Below are 11,569 nucleotides of genomic sequence, written 5' to 3'. Positions count from 1 at the left end.
GGTAACATTACACTCTTGGGGGTCATCTCGGAACAACTCCTGATGTTCTCTGAAGATCTTGATGAAAGGTGCACTATGATTGTCCTGAAAATAATTGTGAAGATCAGTTAGGATTTCCGAATTAGAGAGCGCTGACTCCTTGTCAGTGCTTTCGGGAGGAGAAGCAGGGAAGGTCTCACTGTGGATGTATGGCTCTTTAAAGGAAGAGTAGTTTATCATGACAGTGGGAGGAGTACCGTTATATAGCTTCAGGAGGTTGACGTGGCACAACTGGGTCTTCCGCCGCCTATCTGGAGTCTCTAGAACGTAGTTGTGGTTGTTTCTGCACCCCTTGATGCGGTAGGGTCCTGAAAACCTGTTTTGTAAAGGAGAACCTGGGATAGGGAAATAAGCAAGTACGAAGTCTCCCGGTTTAAATTTCCTTACTTTGCTGGTCTGGTCGTAATGAGTCTTCATCCTCTCCTGTGCTTTCAATAGATTATCTTGGGCAAAACTGTGGACCCTCTCTAGAATGTGTTGTAGGTTTTGAAGAAACTGGGGATCATTCTGATGCTCACTGAAGGTGGCATCACGTAGAGAGTCTTTGAAAGCTTTGAGAGGAGTACGGCACTTACGTCCGTAGAGCATCTCATAAGGAGATACTCCTAGGGACTCATTGGGAAGACTTCTAAAGATACACATTATCAGGTCAATTTGCTTATCCCAATCCTTAGAGGTTTCATTACAAAACTTCTTCAGGAGTGCTTTAATAGTCTGATGACTACGCTCAAGAGAACCCTGTGAAGCAGGATGATAGGGGCTGGACAATACCTGTGTGATGTTGAACTCTTCCAGTGTCCTCTTGAAGAGATCACTGGTGAAGTTTGTGCCACAGTCGCTCTGAACCTCCCTTGGAAATCCATACTGGGTGAAGATCTTCAATAAGTGTTTCACAACCGTAGCAGCTGTAATGTTCTTTACTGGAACTGCTATGGGGAATCTGGTGGTAGGACACAGGATGGTTAAGATATAGGCGTTACCTGAACTGGCCCGAGGTAAAGGACCAACATAGTCTATAATAAATCTGTGGAAAGGTTCCGCAGGCACCTGTATGGGAGTCAATGGTGCTCTGGGAATAGAGATGTTCGGTTTACCTGCCATCTGACATGTATGACACTGTTTGACGTACTGTTTGATGCTATTTACCATACCTGGCCAGTAGTAGTCTTGACGGATTCCATGGTAGGTCCTGTTAGATCCGTAGTGGGAGAGTGCTCCGTGGGCCAGGTGTAGAATAGTGGGCCGCAGGCTGGCAGGAATCACTAGTTGTTCGACGTTGGCCCTATCGTCCTCCTCCTTCAGTTTACTGGGTCTATATCTGCGGTAGAGCAACTCGTTCTCTAGGAAGAACCCAGGAATACTGTCAGGTTGAGTCTCAGCCTGGAAAAATAATGGTGTCAAGGTAAGATCTTCCCTCTGTAACTTACGGAACTCCAACTTGGTCAGATTCGGGGGTAGTTTCTGAGGGTCTTGAGGGACAGCGGTAGCAGTAGAGTCAGCTGGCTGTGGTCGTGCAGCTTGTGCACAGGTGGTCACTAAAACCGGAGGAGAAACTTCATCACTCTCCTGAACCTTTGCTGGAACATACTCAAAGATAGGATTATCCATCACAGAGGTACACACCTGGGGTTTGTCCATGACGATCAGGTTGGTCGGTTGCAGGTCTTCTGCCAAGTCGTTGCCCAGGAGAAGTTGCACTCCAGGCATGGGAAAAGGCTTTTCCCTGACGGCGACTTGGACTTCTCCGGTCACGAAGGGACAATCCAGGTGGACTCTGACGAGAGGATAAGGAGTAGTAGCAGTGAGGTCAGTGATGAAGACAGTTTCTCCGGTGTAGGTGATATTGGGCACAGCCGACTTCAAAATAATCGATTGAAGACCCGCTGTGTCCCTCAAGATCTTCAGTTTGAAACGTCCCTCCGGATTTGAGCCGTTGGTAGAGACAGTTCCAGTATACAGGTGTTTACTGAAAAGAGAAAGATCATTACCATGAACACCAACATTCATCACAGGCTTACCGGACTTAGGAGGAGTCTGTTTGGGTTTAGGTGATTCGGTGTTTCCTTTGTATTGAGACTTACCACATTTATCTATGGTATGTCCATAGAGTCTACAATACTTACAGTACAATTGCGAGCCAGCTTGATCGGTGCTCACTTTCTCGTAACTGTACCACGACTTCTTACTGGAAGATGGTTCTGGTGTCAGCCGGTGGATGAGGCTGTAAGTGTCAGCCGACTTAGCACACTTTAGGTAGTCGGTTTCTTCTTTATCTGCTAAATATAGACGGACAGGAGGCGGCACACGCCTCAAGAATTCTTCAACTAGCATGAGGTTGACGAGTTCTGCAAAGGTAGAGACATGTGCTGCTTCCAGCCATTTCATAAAATATCTCCTTTTGGTATTAGCAAATTCTAGAAAGGTAGTGGTACTTGCCTTCAGGTGGTCACGGAATTTCCTTCGATAACTTTCGGTGGAGAGAAGCTAGGCGCCCAACACTGCTTGTTTCAGAGTTTGGTAGTCATTCTCAGACGCCAAAGTACTGAGTGTAACTGCAGCTCTACCTGTAAGATGTACTCTGAGAAGGGTTGCCCATTGGTCGGTAGGCCAACTAAGTTGATTAGCAAGGGTTTCAAAGGTGGTAAAAAACACATCAACTTCTGTCTCTACGAATGGTGGCATTAACTTACTTGCATGTGATATATTGAAACTGACGGGAAGATTGGCAGTCGCTCGCTGGCGTTGAGCGAGGTGTGAAGTTTCCAACGCGAATTCTCGTTGACGACATTCCATAGCCAGAGCTGCTTGTTGTTTGTTATGGTCGCGTTGCATCTCCAATTCGTGTTGTTTTGTTTCAAGCTGTATTCGTTCCCGCTCACGGAGTATTGCAATCTCACGTTCCTTGAGGGGGATTTCACGTTCTTTTTCTTCCTTTCGTATGGCAGCTGCTTCCCTTTGTTGCTTGAGGGCTTCTCTTTGCATGGCAGCTGCTTCCCTTTGCTGTTCGCGTTCGATCATGGCCAGCTCTAGTTTGAGTTTCATTTTTGCCAAATCAGTTTTATCTGCAATAAAGTAAGTTTCGTGAGTTTCAGAGTCTATCTTACCTTCCTTTAAGAGATGATCCAGTAACAGGTTATGTATTTCATTTTTGTTGGCTTGGTAGGGAACTTCTAGTTGATACTCGTGTGCAAGAGTTTGTAATTCAGTCCTCTTGGCACGACTTAAAGTCCCTATTTCACCTGCTGGATCTGCACGGAAAGCTTGGAGACGAAACATGGTGAAATTAGCAAATAAATGCACAACGAATATACTGTTGTGATATGGTGAATGTCAGAAACAGGACAATGTGGCAACTGGTACCTATCCTGTGGAATCGTTAACAATTAATGTTAATTTCAAGATGATAATAAATCAAGGTCGCAGGAAATCTTGTACCCGGTACTCATGTAAGAGGATAAGGGCAAGAAAATCCTACTAAACAAGCGAAACTGAGTTTCTAAAACAAATGAAACAGTTAATTGCCTCAAAATTGAAATAGGTAGTCCAAGAATGTAGGCATACCTTGCCGAGTCTCTATAGAACATAAGCAAGTTTTTCCCACTGAAATTAATATGATACTTACAGAATTAGCGAACTTTTGTGCTCTGAAAAAGAAGGCTAATTCCCTACCAATGTAAATATCATCATCTCTGACCGACGTGTAGGGGTGCGAGGTGTCAACTGGTGACGAGAACTGCTGCTGAGGTCCCAATTCAGCAACTAAAGTTCGTGCGAGAGGAACTATGGCCCTCTTTATCCTCCTACCGTCGGATTGCAGAAGATTAGGTGCTCTTGACCCGAGCACAGACCACAGTACCAGGGTACCAATATGATGATCTGCCGAAAATATGAGAAATATCCTAGGGACCAAAGATGGTAAACACGAGTAATAACACGGAGGGAGAGATGACCAATTAAGAGAATGACTGAGGCCTACAGTCACCACGTAATCCAAAGTTGTCTCACCTTCACCATATGCTACTCTCGGAATGCACAATACACACAGCACCATATGAAAATAAAATTGAATATTGAAAATAGTGAAAAGCTACGTTACCAAAGCCAAATACTCTTACCAAAAATTTACAATTTGGTACCAGTACCCGAGTGAAGCTCCGTGGACAGGCCCCCACGTAATGTAACGGTAAAGCGTTGGTGTTCAGCTGTTTCAAAAGCTGGGGGCAGGCCTCGTCACATCACAAAAAAAAAGAGAAAAGTTTGTCCTTTCGTCTGTGGTAAGGTAATGGGAAGACACACAAAACACAAGTATATAAACAATGAAATTTTAATTACTCTAGAAAACAAGACATGAATAAAGACAATCTCATAAAACTCAACACTGGTCAACAAACAAAATAACATGAATAATAACTGGCAATGAAAAGTTACTCTAAGACCAGAATGCAAAAATAGTGAAAGCAATGTAAATTAATATGTGCGGTGCTGGAATACTGGCTTCAAGCTGCCACCTCCCTTAGTACACGAAAGCCAAGGCTTAGTCTACTAGCGAGAGATGTCAACTCCAAGGAGCGCAAAGATATTCTGACGAGTACGGCGTGCTGCTGCCCAGACGTCGACTCTCGGTGGTGGTGGTGAGTGCAGGTGCGGCGAGACATCAGCCAATCAGCAACAGGCAGGCGGAGGATGAGCAGTTTGCTTGTTACAGCGGTTGTGGCTGGTGTCAGGGTGTGCATGGTACGATTTGCTTCCTGGGCAAAACGTTTGGCGATACTGGTGGACGTATCTTCTATATAGTATCTTATACTTGTACGACGTAATGATTTAGGGAAGAGCAGACTCAATCTCTCTTGAAAGAGATTATCGTCACAATATATATATATATATATATATATATATATATATATATATATATATATATATATATATATATATATATATATATATATATATATATATACATATATATATATATATATATATATATATATATATATATATATATATATATATATATATATATATATATATATATATATATGTCGTACCTAGTAGCCAGAACGCACTTCTCAGCCTACTATGCATTGCCCGATTTGCCTAATAAGCCTAGTTTCCATGAATTAATGTTTTTTCGACTACCTAACCTAACCTAACTTAACTTTTTCAGCAACCTAACCTAACCTAACCTATAAAGACAGGTTAGGTTAGGTTAGGTAGGGTTGGTTAGGTTCGGTCATATATCTACGTTAATTTTAACTCCAATAAAAAAAATTGACCTCACACATAATGAAATGGGTAGCTTTATCATTTCGTAAGAAAAAAATTGAAGAAAATATATTAATTCAGGAAAACTTGGCTTATTAGGCAAATCGGGCCTTGCATAGTAGGCTGAGAAGTGCGTTCTGGCTACTAGGTGCGACATAATATATATATATATATATATATATATATATATATATATATATATATATATATATATATATATATATATATATATACATATATATATGTCTTACCTATCTTGAGGTTATCTTGAGATGATTTCGGGGCTTTTTTTTTAGTGTCCCCGCGGCCCGGTCCTCGACCAGGCCTCCACCCCCAGGAAGCAGCCCGTGACAGCTGATTAACACCCAGGTACCTATTTTACTGCTAGGTAACAGGGGCATAGGGTGAAAGAAACTCTGCCCATTGTTTCTCGCCGGCGCGTGGGATCGAACCCAGGACCACAGGATCACAAGTCCAGCGTGCTGTCCGCTCGGCTCCCACAGGTACACCTAATAGCCAGAACGCACTTCTCAGCCTACTATGCAAGGCCCGATTTGCCTAGTAAGCCAAGTTTTCATGAATTAATGTTTTTTCGACTACCTAACCTACCTAACCTAACCTAACCTAACTTTTTCGGCTACCTTACCTAACCTAACCTATAAAGATAGGTTAGGTTAGGTTAGGTAGGGTTGGTTAGGTTCGGTCATATATCTACGTTAATTTTAACTCCAATAAAAAAAATTGACCTCATACATAATGAAATGGGTAGCTTTATCATTTCATAAGAAAAAAATTGGAGAAAATATATTAATTCAGGAAAACTTGGCTTATTAGGCAAATCGGGCCTTGCACAGTAGGCTGAGAAGTGCGTTCTGGCTACTAGGTACGACATATATATATATATATATATATATATATATATATATATATATATATATATATATATATATAGGTGGGACATAATATATATATATATATATATATATATATATATATATATATATATATATATATATATATATATATATATATATATATATATATATATATATATATACATATGTCGTACCTAGTAGCCAGAACGCACTTCTCCGCCTACTATGCAAGGCCCGATTTGCCTAATAAGCCAAGTTTTCCTGAATTAATATATTTTCTCTATTTTTTTTTTTATCAAATGATAAAGCTACCCATTTCATTATGTATGAGGTCATTTTTTTTTTATTGGAGTTAAAATTAACGTAGATATATGACCGAACCTAACCAATCCTACCTAACCTAACCTACCCTATCTTTATAGGTTAGGTTATGTTGGGTAGCTGAAAAAGTTAGGTTAGGTTAGGTTAGGTAGGTTAGGTAGTCGAAAAACAATTAATTCATGAAAACTTGGCTTATTAGGCAAATCGGGTCTTGCATAGTAGGCCGAGAAGTGCGTTCTGGCTATCAGGTACGATATATATATATATATATATATATATATATATATATATATATATATATATATATATATATATATATATATATATATATATATATATATATATGTCGTACCTAGTAGCCAGAACGCACTTCTCAGCCTACTATTCAAGGCCCGATTTGCCTAATAAGCCAAGTTTTCATGAATTAATTTTTTTTCGACTACCTAACCTACCTAACCTAACCTAATCTAGCTTTTTCGGCTACCTAACCTAACCTAACCTATAAAGATAGGTTAGGTTAGGTTAGGTAGGGTTGGTTAGGTTCGGTCATATATCTACGTTAATTTTAACTCCAATAAAAAAAAATTGACCGCATACATAATGAAATGGGAAGCTTTATCATTTCATAAGAAAAAATTTTGAGAAAATATATTAATTCAGGAAAACTTGGCTTATTAGGCAAATCGGGCCTTGCATAGTAGGCCAAGAAGTGCGTTCTGGCTACTAGGTACGACATATATATATATATATATATATATATATATATATATATATATATATATATATATATATATATATATATATATATATATATATATATATATATGTCGTACCTAGTAGCCAGAACGCACTTCTCAGCCTACTATGCAAGGCCCGAATTGACTAATAAGCCAAGTTTTCCAGAATTAATATATTTTCTCTAATATTTTTCATATGAAATGATAAAGCTACCCATTTCATTATATATGAGGTCATTTTTTTTTATTGGAATTAAAATTAACGTAGATATATGACCGAACCTAACCAACCCTACCTAACCTAACCTAACCTATCTTTATAGGTTAGGTTAGGTTAGGTAGCAGAAAAAGTTAGGTTAGGTTAGGTTAGGTAGATTAGGTAGTCGAAAAACAATTAATTCATGAAAACGTGGCTTATTAGGCAAATCGGGCCTTGCATAGTAGGCTGAGAAGTGTGTTCTGGCTACTAGGTACGACATATATATATATATATATATATATATATATATATATATATATATATATATATATATATATATATATATGTCGTACCTAGTAGCCAGAACGCACTTTTATACCTACTATGCAAGGCCCGATTTGCCTAATAAGCCAAGTTTTCCTGAATTAATATATTTTCTCTATTTTTTTCTTATGAAATGATAAAGCTACCCATTTCATTATGTATGAGGTCAATTTTTTTATTGGAGTTAAAATTAACGTAGATATATGACCAAACCTAACCAACCCTACCTAACCTAACCTAACCTATCTTTAGAGGTTAGGTTAGGTGAGGTAGCCGAAAAAGTTAAGTTAGGTTAGGTTAGCTAGGTTAGGTTGTCGAAAAACAATTAATTCAGGAAAACTTGGCTTATTAGGCAAATCGGGCCTTGCATAGTAGGCATAAAAGTGCGTTCTGGCTATTAGGTACGACATATATATATATATCTATATATATATATATATATATATATATATATATGTCGTACCTAATAGCCAGAATACACCTCTCAGCCTACTATGCAAGGCCCGATTTGCCTAATAAGCCAAGTTTTCATGAATTAATTGTTTTTCGACTACCTAACCTACCTAACCTAACCTAACCTAACTTTTTCGGCTACCTAACCTAACCTAACCTATAAAGATAGGTTAGGTTAGGTTAGGTAGGGTTGGTTAGGTTCGGTCATATATCTACGCTAATTTTAACTCCAATAAAAAAAATTGACCTCATACATTATGAAATGGGTAGCTTTATCATTTCATAAGAAAAAAATTAGAGAAAATATAATAATTCAGGAAAACTTGGCTAACTAGGCAAATCGGGCCATGTATAGTAGGCTGAGAAGTGCGTTCTGGCTACTAGGTACGACATATATATATATATATATATATATATATATATATATATATATATATATGTCGTACCTAGTAGCCCGAATGCACTTCTCAGCCTAGTATGCAAGGCCCGATTTGCCTAATAATCCAAGTTTTCATGAATTAATTGTTTTTCGACTACCTAACCTACCTAATCTAACTTAACACAACTTTTTCGGATACCTAACCTAACCTAACCTATAAAGATAGGTTAGGTTAGGTTAGGTAGGGTTGGTTAGGTTCGGTCATATATCTACGTTAATTTTAACTCCATTAAAAAAAAATTTACCTCATACATAATGAAATGGGTAGCTTTATCATTTCACAAGAAAAAATTAGAGAAAATATATTAAATCAGGAAAACTTGGCTTATTAGGCAAATCGGGCCTTGCATAGTAGGCTGAGAAGTGCGTTCTGGCTACTAGGTACGACATATATATATATATATATATATATATATATATATATATATATATATATATATATATATATATATATATATATATATATATATATATATTATATATAAAATCAGATACGTAACTGTATAACCTTGAATAATAAAGTGTACTCCATAAAAAACGGGGTTGTTGGAGATGCGAACATTTACATATTCAGAGTTAAATGGCAAGTCTTTCCTTAAATGATCTATGTTCCCTTCTCTGAGGCTGTGGGTTCCTATAATTACACCAGAGGTGGTACCCCCTATATATATATACCTATATATATATATATATATATATATATATATATATATATATATATATATATATATATATATATATATATATATAAACCTACCACCCCCTTCCCTTTTTTTCTTTTTGCTTTATTGAGTATTTAAAGGTTACAAAACATACAAGACAAATGCCTAAAGGTTATGGATCTCTTGAAGCTCCTCCGCTTCTGGACAGGAACCGAGGACGCAGCAAGCATTTCCCCTCTGGATCGCCACACTGAGACTCTGAAACAAAAAACTGGAAGCCCTTGGGTCTCTGGTGACGTCAATGAGCTTGGAACCCAATTCCTTGAGAAATCCCAAGACACTCTTGCCCCAGGGGCCATGCGTCTCAGACGCTATGGGAACAAAGAGGTATTGACCTTCCAGTCGCCTGTATTTGAGTGATTTTGCTGTTTCCATGTGGTTGGCCGCCCCACCTGCTTGGTCAGCTCTGAAGTGTACATAGGTGTCAGCCAGGGTGGATACACATGTGTAGTCCCACACCAACTGTCTACCCTCCTTCCATGAGTATATGGTGATGCCATCAGGGCGAAGTGCAGGGAAATCCGGGTTTTGGACCCCTAGGATGCGAAGTTCTCGCTCCGCTGGGCACCTAGCTGAGACGAGGCTTCTCTTGATGATGTCATTGATCTCGTTGTGTCTTGCATGCCAGCCCTTTGTGCTTCCGCAATGCAACCCATGCAGTCCGTATTGGTCTGCTTCCACCCTGTTGCAAATACACTTGTATTCAGTGTGAATTGGGGCACCAAGGCGGAGGGCCACTGCTACACGAAGGGATTCTGGATCTAGGCGCGTGCCCATTGCTGACATGGGTTCTGCCAGGAGGAAGTCTCCTGCATGGGGGGCACGCACTGCTCTGAGGCGGGCTTTCTCCTTGTCTGATGTTGCGACGCTGAGCATGGCATCAGCTACTTTTTACACTAGAGGGTGGTCCCAGCCGGACTGTTTGTGTTGTTTTATTGGCTCTATAATGGTTGCTGGGGCTGCAAGAACATCCCACTGATTTGAACATTCAGTGAAAGCAGGATCGTGTATTCCTGCTGAATCTCTCAGGGTTGCAGGTAAAATATCTCTGACGAGATCATGCGATGCATGGGAGGAGGAAAGGAAGGCTGGTAGAGCAATTTGGGAGGCTGTGCGGACACCAAGGCCGCCGAGTCTTACAGGAAGGGTTGCTTGCTCCCACTGAGAGTCGTCCAATGGCAGGTTCAGGACTTTCACCAGCATGGACCTCAGAAGGGTGTCATACACATTTAACTTAGGGCTGCTGTAGGATGGAGAACATCTCAGAAAGTAGATCAACTTAGGGGCCAACTGCCGAAAATCCGAAGAAAAATGGAATATTTACGAAAAATACTACAACGTTCTGGCAACACTGTGGTGCAAACCGTTTTATGTTATCTTGAAAAATAATGTAATTAGAGACAAATTTCCCGCTGCAACTTTCGTGAATCTGGTCCTCGCGGCGTGGGTGAGCCGCGGAGTATTGTATCTTACGTTGTAGAAGTGTAATATTTCGTAATAGCGTTGAAAAAAACATGTTATGCATAAAATGAATATAAACTCACTCATTGGCAACAGTCTCGTGTGAGAGAGAGTGGGGTATGTGGCTCAGCCCCTCAGTCACTGTGTGTCTCTTAGGGAGTGGATGTATCGCTGACGCGCTCTCACAATATCTCCCAGAACTCATGCTATTTTTGCTATTTGTACTGCAATATGACTTACCAAACAAACAAGAGAAAAGCATTGAAAGCTAGATGCATGCGAGCTCTCCATAGAAGGTACGAGCTGGCCGCAATGCGTAAATCATGCATTGTCACGAGTAACCGCGAGTAGAGTAACTTGTCGCGGCGCGCTACGCAACTCCAACTTTTACAACTAGATCTGCCTTCACAGCCTTTATTTATTATTCAATTTACATGAAACTTGCACATTATATGTAGAGTTTACGCCTCTAAAAATGGTTGTTATTTTTCTTATCTACGTAGAGTTATTGATTTTATAAATAATGATACACTTCATTTCGTTGCATACGTTTTTGGGAAACTTTTAAAAATCTGTATTATTGCACTAAATACATCTGGGATAAAGATCTAACAAGCAAATCTTTATTATATAGTAAGGTCATAGCTGAGTGTCGTAGAAATGATTTTGGTTCACAATTGTGGGCTGTGAAAGCAATTGAACATTGTTGAAAAATTTTATAATTTTTTTTTCTCTCC

This window comes from Procambarus clarkii, chromosome 2, assembly GCF_040958095.1.
Source record: "Procambarus clarkii isolate CNS0578487 chromosome 2, FALCON_Pclarkii_2.0, whole genome shotgun sequence".
NCBI lineage: Eukaryota > Metazoa > Arthropoda > Malacostraca > Decapoda > Cambaridae > Procambarus > Procambarus clarkii.
The sequence above is the reverse complement of the archived record's forward strand: the minus strand, read 5'-3'. Positions refer to the sequence as shown.